This window comes from Serinus canaria, chromosome 1 (assembly GCF_022539315.1).
Source record: "Serinus canaria isolate serCan28SL12 chromosome 1, serCan2020, whole genome shotgun sequence".
Taxonomy (NCBI): domain Eukaryota; kingdom Metazoa; phylum Chordata; class Aves; order Passeriformes; family Fringillidae; genus Serinus; species Serinus canaria.
The window spans coordinates 21,298,363-21,318,240 of NC_066313.1; positions in this window are offsets into that span (position 1 = coordinate 21,298,363).

The following is a 19,878-nucleotide window of genomic DNA, read 5'->3' on the forward strand; positions in this document are numbered from 1 at the left end:
AGATTTTTGAAGCAGAGACAGCATTTTCCCAAATGATGTTCCAGGCTGCAGCATAAAGGCCTTATTTGCTGTGAAGTGGGTTTTATTCTGCACAGGGTTTGACCACTGGGATGTGGAGTGCTTACTCCTGGGTCCATTGTGATTTTTGGCAATATCTCCTGAATCCTGCTCTGAAGATTTTTGGAAGTCCTGCCCAGAGCTTCCACCAGAGATGTGAGATGCCAGTTGAGGTTCAGCTTTCCAGCACTGCTTAGGGCTTTTGGCTTTAATTACACAGAGCCCCCTTCCCCCAGCCTTCCCCTTGTTCCCAGCGCAATGAGGTCAGACACCTGCAAACACAGAACGTTTAGGGAAATGGCCCTGGAGCAGGACAAAGGATTAGGCAGTGGGGGACACGGGGCAGGCAAGCATCTGCAGCGGAGGAGGCACAGCTGGATCCCTGCACAGCACTGCCTCCCTGCTGCTCCTGCCTCATCCTTCTAGGGCCTGTTAGAGTAGCTTCTCCTTGAAAAAGGAGAGTGGTTTCTCCTTGAACTCCATGGTGGCACCATAGTTGCCATGTGAAAGAGTCCTTGGACAAGCTTCTTGCTGCAAGCCTCTTTGAACAGTTAAGGGAAGTGGTCTTGTTTAATATTTTTGCACTGAGCCCTTTTCTTCTTCTCAGTTTTACCCAAATGGAGAGAAACATCTTTGTGGAGGTTGAAATAAATGAGGTCTCCCCATCCTAGTATAGATACTAGGAATGGGCAAGTTCCCAATCCCCGCCTTGCCTCACTTAGATCGGTCTTTCTTCCTTCAGGAAGGTGGAATGCAGATGGCATTGCTGAGCTTTGTCCAGATGCTTGAAAGACTTGGTTTAAATAATTTCCTAAAGGAAAAGGAACAATAAGCATTGCAACTGTGCAAAGTAATATGAAGTTGTACTTGCATGCTCAAGAAGTCTGTGAGCTTTACAGAGCACTCTGGGCAAATGAGTTTTAGTGAAATCATATATGGGTTCAGCTGTACTGGGGTTTTTTTTGTCTCTTCCCCCTCAAGAGAAAGGAAATAAGAAGACATAGCCACTCCTTAAAAATGGCGGGGGAAAGGAAGATTTAGAAAGAAGCAAAGAAAAAAGAGAACATGACTAATAGGTGACCTATGTTCCCATCACTGGTCTGCTTCTCTATGTTCCCATACATAAAATGGGAAGAAAAACAATTAGTAGATAATGAAAATGGGATGACAGATAGGGTAGAGTAGGCGGATAATGAGGGGAAAAAAGATTAAAAGGGTCATCAGTTATGCTTATGGATTCAGGTCAATGTACTAAGTGCTAGGAGAAAATCTGTGGAGCTGCATCATTCAGCTGCTTCCAACAAGATTTCTCATGCTTCCTATTGGCATCAGGCAAGTGTATCTTGCCCAATAGTACCTGCTTTCATACAGCACTTCTCCCTAGGTCATGCAGGGCATTGTATGAGCGTTGCATGAGTATAGAAAGTATCTCTTTAATAAGAGATGACTGCTTGGAAAGGCCAAGTGAATTCCCCACCCCACGGAGGCCTACATTGCAGCAGTTACAAGGCAGCAAGTTAAGCCGGACCTTCGGACAGTGTTGGGTTGAGGGTTTCCAGTTTAGGCTCCTTCTCCTTTCAGAAGGGTCTGTTCTACCCTGTAAGGGTGTCAGGCTTAAAGCCTTCTCGCCTCACTGGCACACTGTGGGAATGTTGCTGAGGGGGTTCTGTGCCTCCCACCATCTCTCCCGAGGTACAACCCACTGTGTTGCTGCCTGGGCTGAGAGGTGGTGGTGAGGGGCAGGGATGAAGGGGAGGGGGCGGGGGGAGAAACTGGTGAAGAGGGTAAAGGAAGCAACTTTTTAAATAAAAAAAAATAAGCGATGAATAGATCGGCTAATCCCGGGAAACCTTGAGAATATAGAGCAGCGTCTGTGGAGCCTCCCTTTTTTCTTTTCTTTTTTTTAATTTTCCTTTCTTTAATTTCGCTGCAGCACGTATAATCAATTATGGCTTGAATTGGGGATAAGGGGAGGGAAAGTACTTCAATTCATAAATCAATTTTATACGGTCATCAGTCAGGTTGTGAATGCAAATACCTCTGTCGGTTTAGGTTATTCAGAATTAATTGACTCCCACCGGGCTGGACTGCAGATGGAGAGAAGCTTTCTCACAAAGTCTGCTCAGGCTCAGCATGGGGGCAGGCAGGCGGGCTGGCTTCCTCCTCCTCCTCTTCCTCCTCTTTCCTCTCCTGGAGTATACTGTTGGCGTTGAGGAGAGTTTTGTGTGTGTGTGTGTGTGTCCTCTCTGTGAGAGGGAGAGATCCTTGAAGAAAGAAAGGGATATGCAAAGATTAAAGTCACTAGCCCCCTCTTCAGCCCTGGCCTGTGCAGACACTTTTATGTGATTAGGATTGCTTTGCTTTCAAGGGTTTGCTTTTAAGCCTTGAGCTTCTCTTGAACTTCTCCAATAAGAAAACAAACAGTGTCAAAGCCTCCCCTGTGCCTGGAATTCGAGCTCGAGTTGTGCCATTAAAAAGCCACTTTGCTACTGGGACTTTGGCATCTGAGTCACTGTTTCAAAGCCAGTCTGGGGCAGGAGAGATCGAAAGTCATTAAACATCTAGTGGTTGTTTTGGTGGCCTATTGAGAAATAAAGTTTGGAGGGTTTCAGGGCCACCGGGAGGACACAGAACAAATGCTGCCACCTGAATCCTCCCTCCTTCTCCTGTACCTTCTCTCCAAGGCCTGCATGGCTGAAATATCTGGCAAGTGGGGGCTGATGGAGAAACCCCAAAGGATGGGTTTTCTGGAGGGTGAAGAAGGCTGTAACCTGCAGCCCCTCTTTTCCTCCCCCATTAGTACTGTGCCAGGTCAGCACACGTTCTGGGCTGAGCAGCAGGGCAGAGCTGGCAGTGCACTACAGAGGGGGCTCTCTCAATTTCCTCACACACACCCTCACACCCCAGTCCTCTTATGGGACTGCACTCAGCCTGGAGCCTGTCACCCCACGTGGTACCTCAGGGCTATCACTCCACTCCTCTCCTGGCCCCATGACCCCTTCCCTCCTCCCTGGCCGGCTCCCTTTGTCTCACTGGTTTGCTGATGCCGTGAGTTACCCCACACAAGGGACAGTTCTGGTTTTTGCATGGTCTCGCCAGCCAGTCCAGGCCTCAGACTGGCTGGCATGTCCACCACATCAGCCACATCAGCCACTGGATATTTGTGTCTGGTGTGCTCCTTCCCAGACTGATGGAATGGGTGGGGAACACCACTTCATGACACCCCCTGGGAAAGATAATTGGTATTAAAACCCAGGTACACCCCTCTTTGTTTTGGCTTGTCACACCTGGGCTTTTTCAGACCAGGACATATCAGCATCAAACTGCAGGAGATCATCCAGAGAAGGAGGCCATCAGACATGCATCAGTAGATACCTAACTATGAGATCAATTACCAAACTCAGAGTATGTAACCCTGTTTTCTGCCTGGGGAAACTGAGGCACAGATAAAGCTGTGGCTCAATCCAAAGCATCCTACTTTTAAAAGTGGCATAGCTGGGAATAAAGCCTAGGTCCTATTGTCTGCGCTCTTGTAATGGTGTACACCAGGACTCAGACAGCAGGCCACCGGAGCTGAAGACGTGGGGCACGTCCATGCCCTCTGCTGTACAATGGGCTAAGTACATCAGGTTTCAGCGGGGCTGGAGGCACTGGCACATGAGTTGAGTGCTGGAGATGACCCAGTGGAGCTGATCCCCACAATGCCATGGAAACAATAGGTCAGAAATACAAAAAGCTCAGAAGAGGTTGTGGAGGCAGCAATAACTGGAGAGGAAGCTTGGCTATGCTTAAAGCACCCCAGGAGGAGGAGGAGGAGGAGGCTGCAAAGGAAGATGAAAGGAGCTGTCTGTAGCTGTCTGCAGTTAAGTGGGGAGGTGGGAAACGGCTTTGCAGTTCTTCAGCAGGAAGCGTGGGGAGTAGGTCTTGGCAAAGGGAAGCAAAAGGGAGAAGCAGAACAAAAGAGCCATGCAACTTCCACTCAATGCTTACCTCCATTTTGGGCAAATCTACTATTTGAACAGCAACCAAAGAGCCAGGTGCTTTGGATGGTCTTCTACAAGGCTCTGCCAACTTCACAGCACCCCTCAGCTGCAAAATTCTCCACTAATTTTCACAAATGTAATTTTGTCAAAGCCCCTTCCCACAGCCCACTCAGCCCTCTCTGCCTCTGCTGCAGTCACGGGCACTCCTACACACACCATCCTGCCACCCCATTTCCCTTCAGTGCTTCCCCTTCATGATACACACTGTGGACAGTCAATGATGAGAATACGAATGCCCTGAATTCCTCATCCTGTATTTTTTGAAATGAACTTGGCCCATAGTCTAGAGAAGGTAAACATGGGATTGTTAGCTCCAGCAACAACCTGGAAGCCTTAGGGAATTTACTACCCCTGCCACAGCCGAAGTACAACCCATTAGGAAGGATGGGCCTTGTATTTGCAAGCCTGTCAATTCTTTCACACTGAAAATGAGAATTACTCAGATGAATCAGGCTCTCTTCTGCTGAAGCTGTTGCACCTTGTAGATTTACCATGGCCAGCATGTGGTCTCTGCTGCACTTTCTCCATATGGCAGTGCCAGGGGGATGTCCTGCTCTGGAGCTGGTGGTGACTGGGAGCACGGGATGGGAGCATATTGTATGTTTTGTGCATGGTGTGGGAGCACCAAAAAGCTTTTGCCAGATGGCTCTTCACATGTGAACCCTGTGCTCCCTCTTCCTGTGACAAGCACCAGGAAATCCATGCATTAGATAAAAAAGTGTCATGATGGCCTTCTGCACATCCAAGTCCCATCCACCCATCAGCCTGACAGTAACCAGGTCTGACTCTTGCTAAACACAGGTCCCTGTGGCCAAAAGCTGTAATCTGTGCTGCCTCTGCTAAGCTTTGTCTAAATTCCCTGCTGAATATTCCTGAGAAGATCTGCTTGGTGTTCATCTGGTTGGAAAGCAGTTAAAAAAAAAAAAAAAACAAACACCCTTTGGGATCTTCCAGCAAATCCATAATATGTGAGAATTAACCTATTTTTAATGCACTGCCTGCTTTCCCCACACTCCCTCGCTGGCTGGAGTCTGGTTCATCTTTCAGAGTTGAACAATGCTTCGTGTGTTTCTGTTTGCTCAACATTTAGAGGGGAGGCCTTCCTCTCTTCAGTGCTTTCTTAGCATTTTTAAATCATGTTTATAAAGTCAAATACCTAAGTGACCAAAACAGCAGCAAGAACTGCTTCTCTCCTCTGCAGGGTACTGAAATCTCCTCTTGAAGTCAATGGGGAGGGCCATGCTCTGCTGAAATCTTGATCAGAGCTGGAGCTTTAGCAGAGGGGAGGAGTGAGACCCTCGCTTTACTACACAGCTCCTTTCACAGAGGCCCGGGGAAGGAGGGGGGGGGGGTCGGTGGTGGAATCTTTACACCCATGGTGGGACTTCTGAAGAATTTACAGTCATCTTTCCTAGAGACACTAAAGATTTTATAGCCTTGGTACCAGTGGTTACAATGCTCTATGGAGCACAGAGCTGAGTGTATGCCAGGGACCCCTTCATCTCACCAGAGGCTGGAAGGTGGCCAGGGGCTTCACATGGGGAAGTTTATTTCAGAGAGAGAAGGGAGTGAGGAAGCGGGAGGGAGAGAAGAGGGGAGAGAGGCCGAGCAGAGGGGGAGAGGGAAGGGAAAACAAAAGCATGTGAGATTGGAGAGTGAGGGAAAGAGGCAGGATGGAGAGCAAGGGTGGGAGAGCAGAGGGAAGCAAAGAAATGAGAGGATGCCAGTGTGGGAGGAATAAGAGAAGAGACCTAGAAAGGAGGAACAGAAGGGAGAAATGAAAGGGAGGGAGAAAAACATTTTAGAAGTGGCAGAAAGAGGAAACATGAGACGAAGGAATAACAGAAAAGGAGTCAGAAAGAGGGAAAGGAAGAAATAGGAAATATGAGTAAAGTTAGCAAAACAGGTCCGGAGAATAGGTGCAAGGGGGAGGCTCAGAAGCACCTAGAGCCCAGTCCCCCAGACAAACCCAGCACAGAAAATGAGGCTTTGAGTGAGTGTCCCCATTCTTCTGCCAAGTCTTTAAACTGAGAGATGACCCAGGGAGCGCTTCTGCATACCCAGTTCTGCACAGACCGGCACACCCAGGGTCCTCTTGGGCAGATATTCACAAAAATGAATGTGCATCTATATATGCATGTGTGTGTATGTGCATGAGCATGTACCCTTACACATATGTCAGATACCCAATGCTATGACATCCATGCTTTCCCTCCTTTCACAACGCTGTGCACCTGCTATGCACATGCAGATTTTCCCTGTGCCTTCACCTGCCTCCACAGCCATCCACACACCCAGCCTGAGCTCCCCTCACTCCTCGGCTGGCTGCAAAACAAGGCTTACACTTTGTGAAAAATGCTGAGGTTTGGCTGTTTGGGTTCATTCCATGCTGGGGAGAAAATGAGCCTTTAAGATGTTGGTTGTTCTTATTTTTTTTCTTTTTTTCTTTTTTTTCATGAGGGGAATAAAAAAATCAGACAGAAAAATGAAGTCAGCAAGTGCTCCCCCCAGAACATGAAACATAGACATACATTTAAGAAATGGTTTCTCTGATCTGGTGGTCTGTGAATGTAGATTTAATGACAATTGTGGTGGTCAATTATAGCCTGGTCATTTATAGCCCTGTGAGGTTAAGCTTGAGGCCCCTATCACAGGAGTTTCAGTGCTGTCAGAGCATTAGAGAGCCAGTTCCATGTTCTTTGTCCTAAGTCCAGCAAAATCAACATGCTGGCATATCTCTGGATGCAGTGGGGTGATCTCTGAGCTCTGCATCTGCTTGGTTTGCAGGGGGGGGGGGAGTGTTTGCCCAGGGTTCCCACACAGTGGTGTGCCTCCTGTGAGCAGAGCCAGGCAAACCCGAGGCTCTCGGGCCAGAGCAGATATCGCGCTCCTGCCAATAATCCACTGCCCATCGCTGTGTTTCTAAAGCACAGTGTGCCAGCTCAGTCTCAGGGAGGTTCAGTGGCAATCCCTTAAAGTGAACATTGCCCTCATCCTGCTTCTCTCTCATTATAATGGACGGAAAGGGGCTTGTAGCAGAGATTTTCTATACTTTTATAGGTGTTTCCAGAGCCCAGAAAGGGTAGGGAGCCAAAAGGCAAGAGACCTAGCAACTGTATATTAGGATGAAGAGGCAACAGTGGTTTAATATTCTATTAAAATCACTCCCCACAAGCTGTGCAAACTTTCTCCTGTTAGACAAACACTGCACAAAGGCCCTGGGTGATACATTGTTAATGGGTCTCTCTCATACAGACAGTTACCACAGCTCCACGCTGGCAAACCTCCAGACTCGGCAAACCACCAGAGGAGGTAGATCGTGCATACCACCACTACAGGAGCATGTCCTGACAGCTGAGCACCATGGCAGGGCCATGAGGATGCCAGGGGAACATGCTCTCCATGTCAGTGTTAATGTCAGACCTCCTGGGGGACAGCTGCATGGTTTTGGACACTTATGGGCATGCTGTCCCCTGCCATAATTTGGCACCAGTTGAGTGTATTTGACTTAAGATGGGTGAAATGTAAAAAGGCAGACCTCCAGTTAGACAGCTCTTGGGGAACAGCTTGAGAAAGGGATGTATTTATTTCAAGACCGTCCAGATGCACATTTCCTTCAGCTTGTAATTCAGCCTTTCACTTGTTTGGTGGTGCTCATCTAATGCCATTGGTTTTTACAGCCTCCCTGTGAAACACCACTGCTTCAGAAATGCTCCTGTCCCCTCTCTCCCCACACTTACTTTGAATTTTTTTGCTTTCCTATAGAATAACCAAGAAATGCACAGGGTATAGTGCCTCTGGCAAGGCAGAGAAAGCATGAATCAATAGAATAACAGGAGTGCAATCTGAGCACATCTTCTGTACCCAGCAATGGAAGTCAAATTTACTTTATGTTTTCTGCTCTAATTTGGTCATCAGAAGCAGCCGTAAAGTCAAAGCCATCTCCTTTGGAAATGTGTGGTCATTTCTGCTAGGAGAGAGTACCAGTGAGACTGCATGTCCGGGCAGGAATAGAAAGGAACTGGCCCTTGTGCTAAGACTTTCTTGGTAATCCAAGGAATTCACACACACACACACAAAAAAAAGCTAAATTAGTTCAAACTATAGTCCAGAGGGGCCCTGGCGTCCTCAAGTTATAAACAGAGAAGAAAAATGGATCTGATAAAAAGCCACATTTCTGGTAGGCTTGGAGGAATTTAGTGTGCTCAGTACGTGAAGGGAATCTGCAGGACTATGCACAGGTCTTTACTCTGGGGCCATACCCTGCTGGCTGATTAAATCTTTTACTCCTGCTGGTGAATAATTATCCACCTGACCGGGACCACTGCAGGCAGCAGTGACTTCTTCCCAAAAAGAAGTCACTAGTGGGGTGCTCACTCCTCATCTGGCTGTACCTGGCCTTTGGCAATGATGCTTAGGCCAGAGGTTTCAGTGCCAGGTTCTGGGTGCTGACAAGAACGTCCCCAGGTTCAGGGACCCCTGCAGGAGACCTGGCTCTTGCAGGTGAGGAGAGTGCTGCCTCCCAAAGGAAAGAGCCTGGCACCTTGGGAGGTGTGGCCCAGGGCCTTAGTTCTGATGTTATTCTGTTCCTTGATTTTGGAAGGAGCAGTGGAAACAATTAGGTCTCTTAATTTCTGTGAAGCAAGATCCAAATACAGAAAAGAATACATCTCCCAGGCAGGGAGAAGTGGGGAATTAACTGCCTTTTTTTGGATGAGATCAGAGAAAGCTGATTTATGAAGCAAAGAGAAAGCAATGTGCTTTTATGGGTAAAATGTTCCCTGCTTATTTCCTTTCTGTCAGACTACGTTCCTCCCACGCTTCTGGCTGCAAGCTTGCTCCTTGGAAGCCTGTTTAAGCATTTCAGCATATGATGATTTAACTGGGCACAGATTCTGACAGATCTTTGCAAATAACATCCCAGGAGTTGCTGGAGGTCCCAGCCTAACACTGACTCGGGGCACGTTCAGGAGGACAAGGCTGGCAAAGAGAAACCCAGTCATCCCTGTGTGCTCCCAGCCTCTGCCAGGGTCCCTCTGAGCATCAGGCCCTGGGAGACACCCCTGGCCATCCGCTGAGGTGGGGTGTGCCTGGCAGCCCGCTGCATCTGCTGTGTCCCTTGGACAGACGGAGGAGACACAGCACCGAGGGCCCCAGAGCTGAAGCCTCACGGAGAGCGGGGGCATTTGGTTACATCTCAGGCAGAGTGAAGGAAAGCAGAACAGGACAGAAATCCAAGATGTTGGGCGTGGAATGAGAAAGTTTCTGCAATCAAATTTCCACACACGAGGCTTTCAGCTCCTGCCAATGCACATATAGGAAGGGATGAACTCAGGGGAACTCAGGAGGCTTACTCCTACTAAGGGAGAATGTAGCAAGCAACTAGCACTGAATTATATGGTACCAGAACTACACATGGGACATCTCAAGTGTTGATGGCCAGGCTGTGCTGTCTGCCCCAGTGGCATGTTACCTAGTGACAAAGACACCCATCCGTGACAGATCTAGCTGCAAAGCTGCATCTGCTGCGCCCACACATGCAAGTACAGCCCAGTTTTCACTAATAAAGGTGGGGGCATCAATACTGTCTGCAGTGTCCAGAGGAACAAGAAGTGGAACTGCATTGGTGGAGCAAGAATTTGGAGCAATTCAATGCACAGATGTAGTAGGTTTTGCACACCCAGCAGACCATTCTGGGGATTGCTGGAAGGTTTTGGTACAACTGGCTGTCACTTCTGCTCAGGCACCACCCTGTTGATGAGATATCAAACAGAAGGGACTCCAGAGCATCCCCAAGGACACCAAAAGGTCCAGGAATGGGAACAGTCAAACCCTTGACATACCTTCACAGGAGAAAATTAGCAAAGGAAGTGAAATGAAATCAATCCCCTATGAAGTCAGGCAAAACAGGAAAATATAGTTTAATAACCAAAAATTATATAGAGAAGCCCCTACACTCAGACCCCAAACTGCGGTAGGTTTACAGGGAGGAGGGGAGGGCAGAGGTGGGAGCTGGGGCAAGGAAAGAGAAAGCTGTACGAAGTGACCTCTCTCCCCCCTGCCCCCTCCTTTTTCTTTAAATCCCCACCTAGTCAGGAGTGCTCATTAAGGATGGCTCTCGTTTCCCTAATTAGGCTGCCCCCTTCCCTTCACAGGGCTCCAGACCTCTGCCATTCAGCAATAACAAGAATAACAAGAAACTCGTTATTTTACAACCTGGGCTGGGGAGGAGGGGAAGAGGGAGAAGATGGCTTTGTGATGTGCTGCTTGGAGGAAAACAAGCTCAGGAAAACCTGGGTCAAGGAAGGAGTCCCTCCTGTTAGGGAGAGGGACTCCTCCCTTTTCTCCTCTTACACTCTCTCTTGCTCTCCTGCGTGCCTGCACTAGAAGTAAGGAATGAGGATTTGTTTGGGGTGGCTTTTCTCCTTCTCTGCAGGCTCATTCTTAAAAGTTGTGTTTCTTTCTAGCAATCATACCTACGTGTACTTGATTTTATGTTAAAAGTAACCTCTCAGGACTGTGACAAGGCATGAGCAATCCCAGCCCTGAGCTGGGGAGGAGGAGGCGGCAGCACTGGGACACCCCATGTGTTATGTGGCCTATATTTGGCATTCGTCAGCGTGAGGGAGGCTGTGATGGTTTGCCTCGGGGAGGGCAGCAGCAGAAGCCTGGTCTCAGCCTGGCTTTCCCAATTCCCTTTCCCTCTCAGATGCCCAGGCTGTGCACTTGCACACAGGGGCCAGCCCAGCTGTGCCCATGGGTGAGAGGTGCCCCCTCCAGCTACGCCACCCTCCCTGCTGCAATGGCCCCTTTGCCACTTGGACACCTCCATTCTGCATCCTGCTGCTGATCCCCTCTGGAATGGCATCCCAGAAACCTCTTTACCAGCAGATGTTTCATTTCCAAAGCTGCTGTGTAATAAAAAACCAGAAATATTGAAAATACAAAGAAACCTGTGCCTATTTTATACCTGTGGAGCAGAGATGGAGGGTGAGTGAAATGAGGGCTCCCTGACAGACTCCTTGGGTCCCCGTTACAAGGGGACATGTCATCGTGTTGTCAAGAAATGACCTTTCCTGGGTGTTGTGTTGTGTAGCATCCCACCCCAGAAGCAAACAAGCCAAGTCAGCATGACCAAGCATGTGTTTAAGTGTTGTTCTGGATGAGAGGAAAAAAATAAATGCTCACCACCTTGCAAAATCAGACCCGCCCTGAACATTTGGAATTAATCTTGTCAAAACCAGCTTATCATCTCCATAAATTGTCACAAATCCACTCTGTTTCGCAGAGCTAAATATTTCAACATTTTATGCACATTACCAGTTGCACCATCTTTGCTCAATTTATGCCTCATTTAAATAACTTATTACATCAGATATAGGGCTTTTTTATAGCTCAATTTCAAGTCTATTTCTCATACTCTCTTTAAAACTTTTCTAAGTCTTTCAAGATGTTCTTTCAAGCCCTCAGACCAAATTAAAACATCATTCACTGCAGCTTCAACACTTAGCAGTTTCTCAGAGATCCGGCAAATACTCTTTGAAATACCTCAGAAGGAGAAGAAATGCCAAATAATGTCTGCCTGAGTTTACACATTGACATTTGAAGCATGAATGTCCAAAGCTCTGCCTCAAAAGTAGGTGCAGGCATGTAAAAGGGATCCTGAATTTTTCTGAGGTGACAAATACCCCATAATAATGTCTTGAGGGATTTACAATATCAATTACTTGGATTTCGCCTCCAAGCCTTTCTTACAAATGATGGTTCATATTGTTTTCTAAATTCATGTTCATGTCTTAACTCAGTTACATCTGCTAACGGGTTTGGATTGTCCTGATTGTAAATAGACAAACAAGTATGTATCTGCTGGGAGATTAACTGTGCCAAACCCTTTTTAAACACTCTTCTCTTCCTCCCACAAAAAAAAGGAAAAAAGGAAAAAAAAAAAAAAAAAAAGAGCCTAAACTCCCTAGACTTAGAGCAAAGAAAATTGTTTCAGCTGAAACCCTTTTCTTGGCATAAGATTTTTTGTGCCTAACCCCAAAACTTTGGGTCACCTGAAACATTTATCAAACTGACATCAATTTTGCTGAATTATTTTGACTTAGAGAAAAGGAGCCTTGTCTGCAGGGAAAGGAAACATCCAACCTTCTGCTTAGTTCTTCCCTATTTTTATGGAAGCGTCCCAGCATATCTGTCAGACTTAGCAAAGATTGTTGTTCAGCCCTTGGCTGTGATCAGCTTTCCCCCACCAAGAAACACTTAGTGAGCACACGGGCTGGAGAGAAGGTGTGTTACAGCTTCACCGACAACGTGGGCTGGTGAAACCTCTTCCAGACTATGGAAACATTCAGGATTTTGCCTTTTCCTGCTGGTAAAATACAGCTTTGCTTTTCCAGTTACCATTGCCCTCCTGCCAAGAGGGGAACTTGGATATTTTGTCTGTGCTGACCCTCCTGCTGAGGCCGGGACATGTCTTGGCCACAGCAGAAGGGAGTGCCCAGGATCACACATCTGCTTTTACATCTCCTCTCACTTCTCCTGTTTCAAGCAGAAACACATGGCAGGTATCTTTACAAGGAGAAGATATCTGCATTTCACCAAGTGCATCTGGATTGCACTTGGAGGGGAGCCCTAGTCTTGCTTCCAAAGGCAGACTTGATGGCTGTACTGGAAGTGGCGGACATGGGAGTGTGGGAAGGACATGGTGTGCCATGTGCTGATCTGGAGGCATCAGTGTGGTTGCCCAGGGGCTGGTGGATGAAAAGCACCTACCCCCTGTGTTGAAGCTGGGCAGCACAGCTAGCGAGACACATTTCCCAAGAGGCCAGAGTCATGCTTGTGCCAGTCATACAGTTCATTTTCTCCTTAGCCCACTCGTTAATTATGTGCTGCTGTCACTTCTGGATGGACCAGTTGCGATCACAGCTGCTGGAGTGAGAGGCAATCCCAGCAGATCCACATATCCTGCAGGTGGAGTTGGAGGGAAGGGAGATCTTACCTTCAGGCAACTGCAGCGCTGGGCTGTAGGGTCACCTATAGCACAATGCCAGCCACATTGTCTTTCACACATGAGAGCACAACAGGAAGCGAGGCATTCTCAGCTGGGAAAAGACAATTTGCAGCTATTCTGACCTGTACTGGTTGGAACCCTCTTGTGAAAACAAACTGAGAGAGACGTCCCTGGTCTCGATTGACTAGCACTGATAGGACAACACAGGCAGCTTTATTTGGTGAGAGGGGAGATGGAGGAAAAAGGCCCAAGATTTCCTTCCGCCCTGCTCTGCTCCATCCCTGCTGCCCTGGGATGCATTGTCCTGCTTTGTCCCTGAGAAGCAAGTGTGTCCGGTAGCACCAGAGTTATTTTTAGGTGGACTTGGCCAGCATCCATGGTGCTTGGTGGCTTTGGTGAGCCACCAAGCAGACTTTTCTCTCTCTGCCTTTCAATGTTTGGAAACAGTGAGGCTGCCAAGGCAGCCTGTCTCCTGCTCTGCACTTCCAGCCTCTGGAAAGTGAGAATGAGCCCTGAAAAGCCTGGCAGGCTGTCCGGGAGAGCTTGCCAGGCAGCCGGCAGCACCCTGCCAACACCAATGGCCCTTTGCTGCCATCAGCCAGGGAAAACTGGGGCAGGGGGATGTAGAAGAGGAAGTGGCAGCAGAGGGAGAGGCTGGAAAATTGCACAGGTCCCTCTTGGGAAGAGCCTTTTCATTTCCTGAGCCTGACTCTGCATTTGTTATGGATGGGAGCAGCATGGGAGGTTGGAGCAGGGGGAGGTAGAGAAGGAAGAGGCATCCACCGCGGTGGCTCTGGGATTTCTCGTACACGTGTTCGGGACTGGGTCAGTCTTGCTCAGGGGAAGGAGGCTGCTAGCCTTGGCCAGGCTTGGGGACCAGAGCAATTTGCAAGTGACAATGCAGACAGCCTGGGCCAGGATACTTGTGGGGCTCCCCCTTGCCTCCTGATCCCTGGTTTGGCCATCCCTGGTGAGAAAGGGCTAAGACATCCCTAGATGGGACAGAATGAAGAGGCAAAGGACTGCTACACCAAGGGATGCTGCGGGCCATGAGCATGGCTGCATTGTGGGCAGCCCAGCAACTGGATAATGGAGAGGTGTATTATATCCCTGATGGAGCAAAGACCAAGTCTAACGCAGTCAGCAGACCGCTCTGTCAGCTGACACTGATACTGCTATTTTTGCCCCAGCTACTCAAATCTCACCTCTGAATGAAACGAATTATTTTCTTGAAAAGGAGCAGAAGCCATGTTTTTCTACCAAAACTTTGCAGATACCCTGCCTCAACAGGAGCAGTTAGGCTTTCAGCCAGGCAGCAGAGGCATCTGGAGCTGAGGGACAAGTCTATCTGAAATGCTGGCATCTGTTTCACCACAGACTCTTGTGGGAAGCCCACTCCATGGGGCCAGCAGTCTCTCCTCTCCTGGCTGCATGCCAGGACAGCAGGTCCAAGGCAGTAGCTGGAGCCCCCTTTTTCTCTCAGAGCCCCTCCATTCCTGGCTCTGAGCCGTGCCACTGCCAAAAAGGCAAAGGACTCCAGTGTTTGAAGGGGAGGAAGAAGGAAAAGAGGAGGTGCAAGTGCATGTGCCTGTGTATGTGTGTGCGTGTGTGCGTGTGTGTTGGGGGGAGATGGAGACATCGGGTAAGAACAGGCTAGCTTTCAGAGTTTGGCTAACACCCTCTCCAGCCTCTTACTCAGCATACACAGGGTCCCATGATCTGAGTAGCAGCCCCTCTCAAGCCATTGTGTGCCTGACCTGCTTAAATAAACGGTGTTATTTTAAGCAAGAGCAGTCGAGCATTTGCCGAAGGTCCTTCTCTTTCTTGCTCCCTTTCTCCTGTCCTCATTCCCCCCCTTTCCCGCTGCTTCAGTTTCCCCTCCCACCCCACATTCCTTTACACAGCACGATTAATCCATCAAACCGAATGGGGGGGAGGAGGAGGGGCAATGAGCCCGCACTCCACTGAGCACTGAAGAGGCCTCCATTCATGGGTCAACAAAACCAGGGAGGACTCTTGGACTTAATCAGCCAAGGAGCGCTCCAGCCCTGGAGACAATTAACATCAAAGTAGTGCAGGAGAAAGAGGAGACAGGGCAGCCAGGAAGCCTGGAAACCCACATACAAATCCCGATTAAAAAGGGAGGGAGGTTAGGAAGGAAGCAGAGAGAGGGAGGATGCTCGGCTGCATGCGGGAGGAACTGATCCATGTCTGCCTCCAGGAGGGGGAAACTGAGGTGCGAGGAGGCAAGACTTGCTTGAGGCCAATGTGCAGGGCAGCAACATGGGCTTACTAAGGGCAGGGTCCTCATCCCCTGAATTCTGCTAAAAGCCCCTTACTGTGGCTGCCCTGGGATAGGAACCCCCATCCTCAGCAGCTGTGGCACATATCCCTTACACCAGCTGAAGTTTCATGGATGTCAGTGGAGCTAGGATTAAGAAGCAACATGTGGCTGGGTGTTGCTAGTCTCCCACACCTCATTTTGAAGGTTGTTTCCAACAGTCTTGTCACAGTATTGTCACGATCCACATAATTGAAAAAACTTAATAATACTTTATTGTTACCTTTGGGCACTACATCAAAGAGTGTGTGCACCTAAACATAATAATCATATTTTGCCTTTGTACCAGATGGTCACTTGGCTGCTAATGTAAGCTGGCAGTGTTCCCACTCAGTCCTGGGGAGCAGCAGGGAGTCCGTGACAAGAGCCTCATGCTCATTGCTGCATTGCCCATGGGGAGGGACAGCCAAGCCTGGAAACTCTCCTTGCACTGGAGCCTGGGGTTTAATTGCAGTTTCCTTTGGCAAGAAAAGCAGCAGACAAAGTTATAGGTGAAGAAGGAGCAGCTCCTGCCCCCATGGCTGTGGGCCCCCACACGCACGAGTGCGCTGAACCGAAAAGAAGGGGGCTGCACACTGCTGAGAGGAAAGGTAATGGCAAAGCAGGCTGCAGGGCAATTTTCCAAAACTTTTGCTGCACGCTTCCCCCCTTCATGGGCCTCACTCTGCAGAGATCTTTCCACACCTCAGGAGCACCATGAGGAAATGTTAGGCTTCTAGTGAGCTGTTGCAGTTGCAATTTACCGTCTTCTTGAGTTACCATGGGATTATTGAATGGAAAATCAGATCCATGCCACAGCTTGCTAGCACATTCTCCCTTCTCAGCCCCAGACTGTTACGTCTTCTCCTCAGATCTCTGCAACAGGTAGTGCTGTCGCCAGCTACAGCTGTGCAGAGATCTTACAGTCTGTGTCAAAATGTCAGCTATGATGGGGTTTGCATTACCTCCTCCACCATCACACTGACAAAACACCATGGAGGTGCCAGAGCCCTCCTGGAGGGGAGCAGGGTCTGCGGGCGCTGTCTTGCTAAACGCTGACATCTCAGGTGTTCAGAGAGCAGAACATACGGTACATGTAGTGACTCCATTGGCATTTCCCCCAACTGCTCTTGCCTGTTTGACCCAGTAAAATATCCGGGACCGGGACTTTCTCCTTTGGTGGGAAAGTATAAATCCTTGGAGCTCAAAAGTCAGCACAAACTCACTTGATTAAAGTATGTATAGTGGAGTGCACGATGCATCATGATGGTCATAACTCCTGATTTGTGGGAAGGGGGCATTCTGGTTCATGACTTTTGAGGGAGCTCTTAAGATGTACAATTCCATTGAAGACTGTGAACAGAAATCATGGAAAACAGAGTACAGAGACCTGGAAAAGCTGGACAAAAACATTGCCAGCAGGACCTACTCCTTCTAGTTGAAAGATGGCTTTGATATAAAGAATTGCTAGGTGGCCCAATGAAGCACTATGTTTCCATACCAGTATTTACCACAGAGCACATCACCAATTCACATTGTGTTTTTCAGTGTGTAAATGTTTGCTCCATCCTTCTGTACACTTGAAGCCCTGACCTACACAAGTGTCACTGTTCAGGGGCCAAGCTGACAAGCTTTCCTGATGCTGATCTATGTAGCTTTGGTCAGGGAGTGAATATCCCTGGGTACAGGGACAGGGCTAAGTGTATCCTTCAAAAAGTGGGACCCTGAATGATGGGCTTGGATCAACATCAGGGCCCTGGGCCAGTTGCAAGTGGTGCACCAGGTTCTGCAGGAGTAAGGGCTCTTCTTTCCAGAGGGGCTGGGGCCACAGACAGAGCAGGACATGAGTCAGGTCCCACCACCTCATGAACACAGAGGTGGCAGCCTGGGCAGGTCCATGTAGACAGTTATGCCTCACGGGAGAATGGGGAACTTGGAAGCAGCCCACATTTTGCACCACTAAAATTCCTTGTCCTGCTGGTTGCTCTGTCTGGGTTTGGTAGCCACACAGTAGCTCTACACAGCTGGGTTCATGCCCGGCATTGTTGCCACCATGGGCAGACAGGCGCAGAGGAGGTAAGGGAGCACTGGCACAAGGGACCAGCTCTGGGTGTATCAGTTACATCTTAATTGCAGCTGTCTGGTTGCAAGGAAGAACAGGAAGGGGAGCAGAGAGCCAGCCTTGGCTTTTGTTTCATGTACTGAACTTGTGGGCTCCTCTTTCATTTCTTCCACCACCCTCTTTTGCTCAAATACAGCCTCCTACATGATCACACCCCACTTACTTGTGCTTTCTTGTTTTGTCCTGTCATGGCTCTTCCCCAAGAACTTGGAGAGTCTCTTGAAAAAGAAAGAGAGGGGTAGAGGGGGTTGTGTGGAGGTAAAACACTATGCAGCACATTCCTTCACCTTCCTCCTCCTCTGTGCTGTCTCCTGAGCATCCCTCCCTTTTCCTCAGCAGGTATGTATGGAAAGTGACACTGTCAACAAACTCCCAGCAGGATTAGCCTTTGGTCGTGCTCAGGCAGCTGGTTCCCATTAAATGTTCTCAAGCATGGAGAATTCTTTCTCTCTCATCTGAAATATTTTATTATTGCTTTTCCTTTCTTTCAGTTTCCTAAGGAGAAGGCAAAGAATTTGCATGTGTGCATGCAGTGAACTAAAGGAAGGGAATTTAGAACTCAACTTACCATGCTCATGTGGAAGGGTATGCATTAACCAGCTGCTGTAACAGTTATTCTTTCTTATACACACACTGAAATATTGCTCAGATTTTAAATCCCCCGCTGTCTCAGGTGGAGTCCCCAAAGATGAGAAAGCTGGTGTTTCCTGAGCACAAGCCCCTCCATCTGCTTGGCTGCAACTAGGGCAGGCCAAGATTTAAACTGGGTTGGGTTACCTGCAGTGGGAGGCTGAGAGCTGTGGCATTCGCTGAACAGTTTGTCAGCACCCTCTCTCCTGAGCTGCCACATGTAAGACCACTGAGTTTAACACATGTAAGCCCACTGAGAGCTTGGAGACACAGTCCTGGGGAATAACAATGGGCCTGAAAGTAAAGCTTCCCAGGCGCAAGAGAAGAAACATCTCTCAGTCTTTTCCCAGGGGATCCCAGTCTTACTCCTCTGCCTTGCACTGGGATTCTTTTGGTCTGCAGGTTTTCTTGTTCATGCCGAGCACAAACAAGTGATTTCAAGCCTGAGGCAGCTACTTGCTAGGTGATTCTTCCTTGCCTATAATTCCAAGAGCTGTCGCTTCTTGCTGTGGAGCTCCTGCATTCTTGGACCTCCCACAGGTCAGGAGCTCCATACCTCAGATCCTGTGTGGGGTGGACCATGTCAGATTGTCAAAGTTTGCCACAGCACTGTGGAAACTTTCAGTTTCCATTGGGAGATGCTGAAAGGAGCAGGCTCTAATAAGAGGATCATGGATTTGGGTGGTTAGTAGACAAAGAAGGGCTCCTTAAGAAAAGAAAAATGCATTAGACTGCATAAACCCATGGCTTTTCTGAGACTGACTCATGGCCTAAATGGCATAGCTGATCCTAGAGCTTGTTGCAGAGCTGCCTCAGCTCCAGATGACAGAATGGGTTATGTAAATTTTCCTTGGTTATTGTTCAACCTCTGTTGCCTTTGAAAATACAAAGAACACATGAAGCCCCCTGCTCTCTAATGAGAAAATGCCTGCACTTGGTTTTCTCTGGAATTTCAACTCTTTCCCTCTGCTGTTTGTTTCTGCCCTGCTGCTTGGCTGTGGCCTGGTGTGATGCCTGCAATCTTCCTCCTGGGACAAGAGACACGTTTCTCCTCACAGCTCATTACTAGCAACCGTCGTATCATCTTCAGCCATCTGAGAAAGTGTCCTCATCTCCTTGCTTACAACTAGCTTGCCAACAATCTCCCCACAGGGCTGGATGGCAGAGGATCCTGCAGCTCTCCTGCCTTAACATGGACACATGAGAAACAAATCAATCTCAAGTGCTTCACAGTAGGGATGTAGTGCTGGAAGGGATCTCCTATTTTACCATGTCTTGGCCCCTGCTATTGTCAGCAATCACATCGTGCAATCTTTCACACAAATGTGAAGATCCAAACAATCCTAATAAGTTTTAAGATTCTCCCACTACCCCAATTAGTAGACTCTTCCAGAACTTGACAGCTCTGAGGCTTAAACCATTCTTCTTATTTCCAGTCTCAATTTATTCCTGGCTGGAGCATGCCCACTTGTTCTAGCGCCAACATTGTTCCAAGGCTTAAATAGCTCTGCTCCCTCCCTGGTGCTTATCCCTCTGATGTGTTTACCAAGAACAATCATATCCATTCTCAGCCTGCATTTCACTGGGCAAAATGAATCAACAGTCTCCTGCCTCACGATAGGCACTCTCTTCTCCTGACCATGCTGCTAGCCTTTGTCAGCATCCCCTCTCAACATTTCTCTTTCCAGTGTAA